The 9,703-nt window shown below is 47.0% G+C and overlaps 1 pseudogene across 1 annotated transcript; it reads left to right on the top strand.

The window, feature by feature from the left end:
- The first annotated feature begins 4,264 nt into the window (after positions 1–4,264).
- On the top strand, positions 4,265–5,540 carry LOC125116012 (60S acidic ribosomal protein P0-like; annotated as a pseudogene). Its single transcript, XR_007132230.1, has 2 exons — positions 4,265–4,762; positions 5,042–5,540. The product of XR_007132230.1 is annotated as a 60S acidic ribosomal protein P0-like (transcript).
- The last annotated feature ends 4,163 nt before the right edge of the window (positions 5,541–9,703 follow it).

The following is a 9,703-nucleotide window of genomic DNA, read 5'->3' as shown; positions in this document are numbered from 1 at the left end:
CGTGTGCGGGATGTTTTGGAAATTCTTCAGATTGTCGAGTTGTAATTTTGGAATGGCTTTCATGAGGAAAGGGAGGAAGCGCAGCGTGTGCCTTCACCCAGAAGCAGGCGAAAGGACTTGTAAGTGGGACAAAAATAGCTATCAGCTATAGAATTATTAGGCAAGTCAGTCCACAAGAATCATTTTACTTAATCACTAGTCGTGGGACTTCCCGTTGTGGCGCAGCGGAGACGAATCCGACTAGGAACCGTGAGGTCGAGGGTTCGATCCCTGGCCTCACTCAGTGGGTTAAGGATCTGGCATAGCCATGAGCTGTGGTGTAGGTCACAGATACAGTTCGGATCCAGTGTTGCTGTGGCTGTGGCATAGGCCAGCAGCTACAGTTCCTAGCCTGGGAACCTCCATATGCCATGGGTGCAGGCTTAAAAAGACCAAAAAAAAAAAAAAAAAAAAAAAAATTTCCCCTTAAGAGAACAGGCAAGCATATAATCGTCTACCATTTCTAGTCAACATTGTGCTAGAAATCCTAGGTTGCATGATGGACAGGAAAAAAGAAATGAAAGATATAAAGATAGGAAAAGAAGAAAGAAACTGTTATTATTTGCAGAAGACATAACTGTGTGTATGGAAAATGTATAGAATCTACCACCAAAAAAGTGCCAAAATTGGTAAGTGAATTTAGAAAGGTCAAGATAGCCAATATAAAAAAATTATTCTGTCCTATATTCTATTAAAAAACAATTGCAGAATGAAATTTAAAATATACTGTTTAAAGTAGCATCAAAAATGGAGTTCTCCTTGTGGCTCAGTGGGTTAAGAACTCGACTAGTGTCCACGAGGTTGTGGGTTACATGCCTGGCCTTGCTCAGTGAGTTAAGTATCTGGCATTGTCATGAGCTCTGGCGTACATCACAGATGCGGTCCAGACCTGGCGTTGCTATGGTGGTGGTATAGGCTGGTAGCTTTGGCTCTGATTCGACCCCTGGCCCGGGAACTTCATGTGCCACAGGTGCGGCCCTAAAAAAACAAAAATTAAAAGAACCTCAAAAATGTCACAAAGAATAAATCTAAATGTTTATAGGATAGCTACACTGAAAGTATCAAAACAATGCTGAGAAAAACTTTAAAACTCTTAGAGAGAAAAAAAGAATTTGTTATATTCTGTGTTCATAAATGGACAGACTCAGTGTTGATCTATAGATTAATTTAATTGCTATAGAAATCCAACAGATTTCTTTGAGGAAATAGACAAGCAGATTCTAAAATTTAAGTGGAAATTCAAAGGGTCTAGAATAGCCAAAAAACAATTTTGGAAAAGAAGAACAAATTTGGAGGAATTAAACTATTTTAATTAGGAATTACTATAAGTCTAGAGTAGTTAAGAGAGTGTGGAGTTAGAAAAGGTAGAGACAAATAGATCAGTGAAACAAATTACAAATTTTAGAAATCCTCCAACACCTGTACGGTCAGCTCACTTTTTATGAAGTTCCCAGGTCAATACAATGTGGAGGAGCAAGTGTCTGTAACAAATATTGCTGGCACAGCTGGATATCCACATAGAATAAATGAACTTCACCCTCACTTCACATACAAAATTAATTTGAGAGGCATCAGAGAGCTAAATGTAAAACCCACAACTGTAAAGTTTCTATATAAAACAGAGGAAAATATCTTTGTGACCTTGAGGTGAGAAAAGGTTGTTTGGACAGGACTCAAAAAGTATTGACCATGGGGGGGGGAATGGATAATTTAGACTTCATGAAAGTTAAAATCCTCTGATACCAAAAGGAACTTTTTTTTTTTTTTTATTAGGGCCGCACCCCTGGCATGTGGAAGCTCTTAGGCTAGGGGTCAAATAGGAACCGCAGCTGCTGGCCTACACCACAGCTGCAGCACAGCCACAGCAGTACCTAATAGGTACTTGATACCTACTAGGATAGCTGTATCAACAAGACAGATAGTAGGTTGTTGGTGAGGATATGGAGAAATTGGAACACTGCTGCTGGAAATGTAAAATGGTACAGCCACTTTTCTAAAAGGGTTTGGCAGCACAACAGATTAAACATGGAGTTACCACTTAATCCAGCCATTTCACAACCAAGAGAAATGAAAATATATGCCCACACAAAAACTTGTGTGCAGATATTCTTAGCAGCTTCAGTCATCACAGCCAAAAGTGGAAACTACCTAAATGCCTATCAGCCAACTAATGGATAAATAAGATGTAGAATGTTTTTACAAGAGAAATATTATTCAGCAGTTAAAAAAAAAAAAAGAAAAGAAAAAGAATGAAGGGCTGGTATTCACCATGACATAAAAAAAACTTGAAAATACACTAAGTGAAAGATACCACTCAACAAAGAACCACATGTTGTATGATGCTTATATGAACTGTCCAGAATCGTGAAATCTATAGAAACAAAAGCAGATTAGTAGTTGCCTAAGGGTTGGAGTGGGCAATCCAGAGGTTGTGTGTGTTGGGGGGTTGTGATTGCTGAGGGGTACAGGGATTCTTTTAGGGATAATGAAAACGTTCTAAAATTGACAGTGTTTTTGGACATACAACTTTGTGAATATACCAAAAGCCACCAAATTGTACAATTTCAATGGATAAGTTGTATGGTATGTGAACTATATCCTTTTTTTTTTTTTGGTTTTTTTGGTAATTTATTCTATAATGATTATGAGTACTTTCATATGTGGAAAAAATAATTAAAAAAAAAATCGTCATAGGGGAGTTCCTGTCGTGGTGGAGTGGTTAACGATTCCAACTAGGAACCATGAGGTTTTGGGTTCGATCCCTGGGCTTGCTCAGCGGGTGCAGGATCTGGCGTTGCCGTGAGCTGTGGTGTAGGTCGCAGATGCGGCTCTGATCCCGAGTTGCTGTGGCTCTGGCGTAGGCCGGTGGCTACGGCTCCGATTTGACCCCTAGCCTGGGAACCTCCATATGCCATGGGAAGCGGCCCTAGAAAAGGTAAAAAGACAAAAAAAAAAAAAAAAGGCGTCATAGGAGTTCCTGTCGTTGCTCAGCAGTTAACAAACCTGACTTGCATCTATGATGACGCAGGTTCGATCCCTGGCCTTCCTCAGTGGGTTAAGGATCTGGCATTGCCATGAGCTGTGGTGTAGGTCGCAGATGAGGCTCGGATCTGGCGTTACTGTGGCTGTTGGCGTAGACCAGCAGCTATAGTTCCAATTCTACCCCTAGCCTGGGAACCTCTGTATGCTGCAAGTGCAGCCCTAAAAAGACAAAAAGACAAAAATAAATAAATAAATAAAGCCATCATAAAAACCTGAGGTTCATTTTCTTTCTTTTTTTTCCTTTTTAGGGCTGCACTGTATCTGTGACCTACACTGCAGCTCATGGCAACACCAGATCCTTAACCCACTGAGTGGGGCCAGGGAATGAACCCGCATTCTCCATGGATACTAGTCAGGTTCTTAACCCATTGAGCCACAGTGGGAACTCCCATGTGAACTATACTTTTTTTTTTTTTTTGGTGTTTTTAGGTCTACACATGCAGCATATGGATGTTCCCAGGCTAGGGGTTGAATCAGAGCTGTAGCTGCTAGCCTATACAATAGCCACAGCAACGAGGGATCAGAGTTGTGTCTACGACCTACACTATAGCTCACGGCAATGCCAGATCATTAACCCATTGAGTGAGGCCAGGGATGGAACCCACATCCTTATGGATCCTAGGCAGGTTCATTAACCACTGAGCCATGACAGGAAGTCCCTGAACTATGTCGTAATAAAGCTATTTTTTAAAACTACAGTGAGATATCACTAACACTAGAATGCCTAAACTCTAAGGACTGTGATCACTAAATGGTGGTAAACATGTGGGATCACTGACACTCTCATACAATTCTGGTGGGACCATGAAACAGTACAACTACTTTGGAAACAGTTTGGCAGTTTCATAAAATGTTAAACATTCAGGAGTTCCCACTGTGGCTCAGCAGTTAAAGAATCCGAATAGCATCCATGAGGACATGGGTTCAATCCCTGGCCTGGCTCAGTGGGTTAAGGATCCGGCATTGCCATGAGCTGTGGTGTGGGTTGCAGACACAGCTCAGATCCTGCATTGTCATGGCTGTGGTTTGGGCCAGCCGCTACAGCTCCGATTCAACCCCTAGCCTGGGAACCTCCATATGCCGTGGGTGCAGACTTAAAAAGGAAAAAAAAAATGTTAAACATACATCCATCCTGAGATCCAATTCCATTCCTGGGATATCCTCAAGTGAAATTTAAGCTCTCACCAGGCGTCCTTGTGTGAGTGACATCATCTTTAAACCCTGCGTGGCAATTCCGGACGCACTGCCGTGATGCCCAGGGAAGACGGGGCGACCTGGAAGTCCAACTGCTTCCTTAAGATAATCCAACTTCTGGATGATTATCTGAAATGCTTCATTGTGGGAGCAGACAATGTGGGCTCCAAGCAGATGCAGCAGATCCGCATGTCCCTCCGCGGGAAGGCCGTGGTGCTGATGGGCAAGAACACCATGATGCACACGAAAGGCCATCCGAAAACCACCCAGTCCTGGAGAAACGGTTGCCTCACATCCGGGGGAACGTGGGCTTTGTATTCACCAAGGAGGACCTCACTGAGTTCAGGACATGCTTCTGGCCAGTAAGGTGCCAGCTGCTGCCCATGCTGCTGCCATAGCCCTGTGTGAAGTCACTGTGCTTCCCCAGAACACTGGTCTGGGGCCCAAGAAGACCTCCTTTTTCCAGGCTTTAGGCATCACCACTAAAATTTCCAGGGGCGGGGAGTTCCCGTTGTGGCTCAGTGGTTAATGAATCCTAGTAGGAACCATGAGGTCACAGGTTCAATCCCTGGCCTTGCTCAGTGGGTTAAAGCTGTGGTGTAGGTCACAGATGTGGTTCGGATCCCACGTTGCTGTGGCTGTGGCATAGGCTGGAAGCTACAGCTCCGATTCGACCCCTAGCCTGAGAACCTCCATATGCCGTGGGAGCGGCCCTGGAAAAGGCAAAAAGACAAAATAAAATTAAAATAAAATAAAATAAAATAAAATCTCCAGGGGCACAATTGAAATCCTGAGTGATGTGCAGCTCATTAAGACTGGAGACAAAGTGGGAGCCAGTGAAGCCACGTTGCTGAACACCTCCCCCTTCTCCTCTGGGCTGATCATCAGCGGGTGTTTGATGGCAGCATCTACAACCCTGAAGTGCTTGACATCACCAAGGAAACTCTGCATTCTCGCTTCCTGAACAGTGTCCACAATGTTGCCCGTGTATGCCTGCACACTGGTTACCCAACTGTTGCATCTGCACTCCATTCTATCATCAAGGACACAAGTGGGTCCTGGCTTTGTCTGTGGAGACTGATTACACCTTCCCACTTGCTGAAAAAGTCAAGGCCTTCTTGGCTGATCCATCTGCATTTGTGGCTGCTGCCCCTGTGGCCGCCACCACCACTGCTGCTCCTGCTGCTGCTGCAGCAGCCCCAGCCAAGGTTGGAGCAAAGGAGGAGTCAGAGGAGTCGGGCGAGGATATGGGATTTGGTCTCTGATTAATTACCAAAAAGCAACCAAGTCAGCCAGCTTTATTGTGAAACAAAGAAATAAAGGCTTACTTCCCCTTAAAAAAAAAAAGAAAGAAAAGAAAAGAAATTTATTTATTTATTTATTTATTTATTTATTGTCTTTTTGCTATTTCTTGGGCCGCTCCCGTGGCATATGGAGGTTCCCAGGCTAGGGGTCTCATCGGAGCTGTAGCCGCCAGCCTATGCCAGAGCCACAGCAACGCGGGATCTGCAACCTACACCACAGCTCACGGCAACGCCGGACCGTTAACCCACTAAGCAAGGGCAGGGACTGAACCCGCAACCTCATGGTTCCTAGTCAGATTTGTTAACCACTGCGCCACGACGGGGACTCCAAGAAAAGAAATTTAAAACCTATGTCCATAAAAAGATTTGTACAAGAAAAAAATTCATTATAACTTCATTCGTTATACCCTCAAATGGGAAATATCTCCAAAGTTCACCAAGAGGAGAATGGATAAGCATTCATGGAAAGAAGGAACTACAGACACAGGCAACAACATGAATGATTCTAGAAACATGCTCGCCAAAAGCTAGACACCAAAAAGTACATACTAATTTTACCTAAATGCACAGGAAAAATTGATATTTAGTGTGAGAAGTTAGAGTGTGGTTGCCCGGGATGGGGGATTTGACTTGGAAAGAGGCCCAAGGGGAGAGTCTGGTGGTTGAAATATTTTCTATCTTGTTTGGGGTGCTGGTTACCTGAGTATATACATCAAGATTCATCAAACAGAACACTTAGGATCTACTTGTTTTCTTGTATGGCAGTTTTATCTCAACTGAACTAGACGGGCTGGGAACCAGAAGAGAGCTGAGGAAAAGGAGTCCTGAAATTTGCATTATTCATTTTTTTGATTCATTCATTTAAACTGCAGTAAATACTCTTGGAGCCCCTGCTCTAGAGCGGGCACTGTTCTGGGAGCTGGGGACATTGGTGAAAAAACTCCAACTACATATATATATGTATGTATAAAATGTCAAGGGCAGGAAAAAAGAGAATTTAGAACAAATTGTTCTATGAAATGCAGGAACTTTGGAGATTCTGGGCATGTTCTGGATTCAAGAGGAACCCAAAGCTCACGTCTTTCTTTTCTTTCTGTTTTGAATGGCTGTCCATTGGCCCTACTAGTTGCCTGCTTCAGTGTTTGCACCTATTACTGAGCCACGTTCCCACTGAGCTGTGACTTTTCTGGCTTCTCTTTGGGACACAGATCTTGTACTCTGGATGTTTCTGGGCCAGACCCAGGGTCTGCAGAATCTCCACCGGATGAGGCTGAGGTTCACCTGGTACAGGTGGATGCAGGGGACAGCCTGGGGGCAGAGCTCACCAGAGGGGCTGGCCTCTTCTTCTTCACCTGGCCTCTCCACACTTCCTGACCTCCACCAGGGGTTGAGGATGTTATGTCTTGGCTCTTATTTCATTTTGCTTCCCATCAGAGTCTGACAGCTGCACTGTCTCTCCCTAGTACTTGTGCTGTTGCATGGATCTGGCCTCTGCCTCCCTGGGCCACATGAGGAAAGGGAGAGCAGTTCAGGGGATTTCTCTACCTCTTCCCGCTGCTGGGAGGGCAAAAATGTTGACTCTCCTGTCAAAATTTCATTCCACCCATAAAGAAAGGACATGACCCCAAGCAGGCAAGCAGGTCACTGTCAAGAGAGAGAAGAAAGAGTGAGAGAGAGAGAGATGCCTCTGGGATTTAAAGGCACTTCTCAGTGTGGCCTCAGCCCCTCTCCTCTTGCAGAAGCCTCTCTTTAATGACCTCCCTGCTCCAAGCCTGGCTTTCGGTGTCCTGCTCTAAGCAGCACAGAGAGACTATGAGACTACTGTAGACTTCCCTGGGAAGCCGTGGCCTCCCTGGGGGGGGGGTGGGCGGTCCTCCAGAGGTGGGCCTGGGGAGAGTGGCCCACTCCCAGAACTTTCTTTCCTGGGCTTTCAGGAAGAAACAGACTTGTGAGGCAAGGTTGCTTCCTCCTTTTTCACCTCCCGTGGTTGTGAGTCACTCTTGGCTGCAGAATCAGTTGCCACTTGTCTGTTAGGGCAGTCCTTCAGTTGACTCTGACATGGCCTGGTCAAGGGTTGTGAAATGTGGGGGCACCCTCCACGGGCTGGATCTTAGGACAGTGTATTATTACTGTCTTTCTGCTTCCTGGATTCAGGTTGAAGCCTTCAAGAGTCACCATGAAGACCCTGGAGTCCTGGGTGTTAAGGCACTGGCTCCTGGATTTCCAGTTGTGACTTCGTGGTGACAAACCTGATTAGTATCCATGAGGACTCTGGTTTGATCCCTGGCCTCAATCAGTGGGTTACAGTTCCAGCATTGCTGTGAGCTGTGGTGTAGGTCGCAGACGCGGCTCGGATCTGGTGTTGTTGTGGCTGTGGTGTAGGCCGGTGGCTACAGCTCCGATTAGACCCGTAGCCTGGGAACCTCCACAGGCCACAAATGTGGCCCTAAAAAGCAAAAAAAAAAAAAAAAAAGGACAAGAAAGCCGCAAAGAATGGGGACCCCACACTTCCTTAGGTATACTGGTTCCCCATTCACATTCAGTGAATACTCGTGCAAGGCCAGTGGTCCCAGGCACAGTGGTAAGTGCTGAGGGCATAAAGAGGTCCTGATCTTGAGCAGGTCACCATAGTGGAGGAGATCCATATAACTCTGGATGGCAGAGCTTAGCACAGGGTGCTGTGGACTCTAGAGGAGAGGCACACACCAGCCCAGCTTGGGAGAATCAGGGAAGACTTCCTGGAGGAGATGGCAGTGCTAAATCCCAAGGGGCCACTGGGATGGCTATGGAGAAGGGCAGTTGACAAGCTTAGAGGCCCAGAAGAGGGAGAGATGCTCAAAAGGGACACTCCATGGACTAGGACCTGGAACATGCTCCTCTAGGGCCCCAGGCATGAGGTCTTGTGCTGTGTGACCCTGGTTGAGAAGAGGCCAGTGCACTTGTCCCGCCAGCTCCCTTTGTTACCAGATGTCTGCCTATCGCCACCAGGCCTAGAGCCAGGGCTACAGACCTACCTCTCTGTAGCCCTTCTCCCCCAGATTCTCCCCTGTCAGGCGCAGGACAACAGTGTGTGTGTGCCCATGCCTGTGTGCACATACTTGCCAGGGCAGCTGTGTGTGCCAGGGGAGGGGCCTCTTCTAGGTAATTACTACCCATCTCTGGGAACTGGGGATATGTCTGCAGATCAGAGTGAGTACTACTGGGAACAGTAACGCCTCTGGGCAGAATGTGTGACCCAGGGACTGACAATCTGGGCAGGTAAGACCTGGGGACAAAGGTCTGATGATCAGAGCCAGAGATGTCACTGATACCCCGGGTAGGTAGGGGCTGGGCACCGAGACCAATGGACCTGGGCCAGGCCTGGAGATTTATGTGGTGGCCTGACCTCCCACAGGGAGCCTTCTTCCGGCCTGGAAAGGCATCCCACGCCTGGGCTTTTCATCTGTGGTGGACACAGGGAGGACAGGCATGCAGAGGCCCAGGGCCTCCAGTAACAGATACACGAGTGGAAAGGAAAGTCTTTCTTGTTTTGACTCTGTTCGAGCTGAATCAAGAGGAGAGGGCTTGTGCCAGCCTTGCTTTTGTGGTCAGAGAGAGCTATACCCCCATTTGCTTCCTGTAGTGCTAAGAGGGCCCCGAGGGGCTCACACAATCTTCTAGAATTCCAAACCACTGCCCCCTCTCTCCCCCAGGTGGAAGGTATGGGACCTTAGCCATTCCTTGCCCTTCACCCGCTTAGTCTGGCTTCTCTTCTTTTCCCTCCCTTCCTGCTGCTCCCTGCGGGCCTCTGTTCTTTCTCAACCCCATAAGGCACCCTCTCCCCAGCTGATCCAGCCTCTAGCCTCGTGCTCCAGGGAAGCACCGCCAGCCAGCCTGCTCTCCCCTGCTCTTCCCTTTGCCTGACAGTAACCTCTTCCACAGCTGATGTCACCCTGCTTTGCACTGACACAGCAGCTGAGCCAGGCACAGCAGGGCTGCAAGGTCCAGAGGGCAACTGGCTGTGTCCGGAGCCAAGCTTCCCTCTGTGGCCCCTCCAGCCTTTCCCATCCAAGAGTCGGCTGCTCTCCCTCTGAGTCAATTCCATCTCCGAGCCAATGATGTGTCCACCTGGGGACTGAGTGTTG

The sequence above is a fragment of the Phacochoerus africanus genome, chromosome 15 (assembly GCF_016906955.1).
Source record: "Phacochoerus africanus isolate WHEZ1 chromosome 15, ROS_Pafr_v1, whole genome shotgun sequence".
NCBI classification, from domain to species: Eukaryota; Metazoa; Chordata; class Mammalia; order Artiodactyla; family Suidae; genus Phacochoerus; species Phacochoerus africanus.
This window is presented reverse-complemented; position numbering and strand designations above follow the sequence as displayed.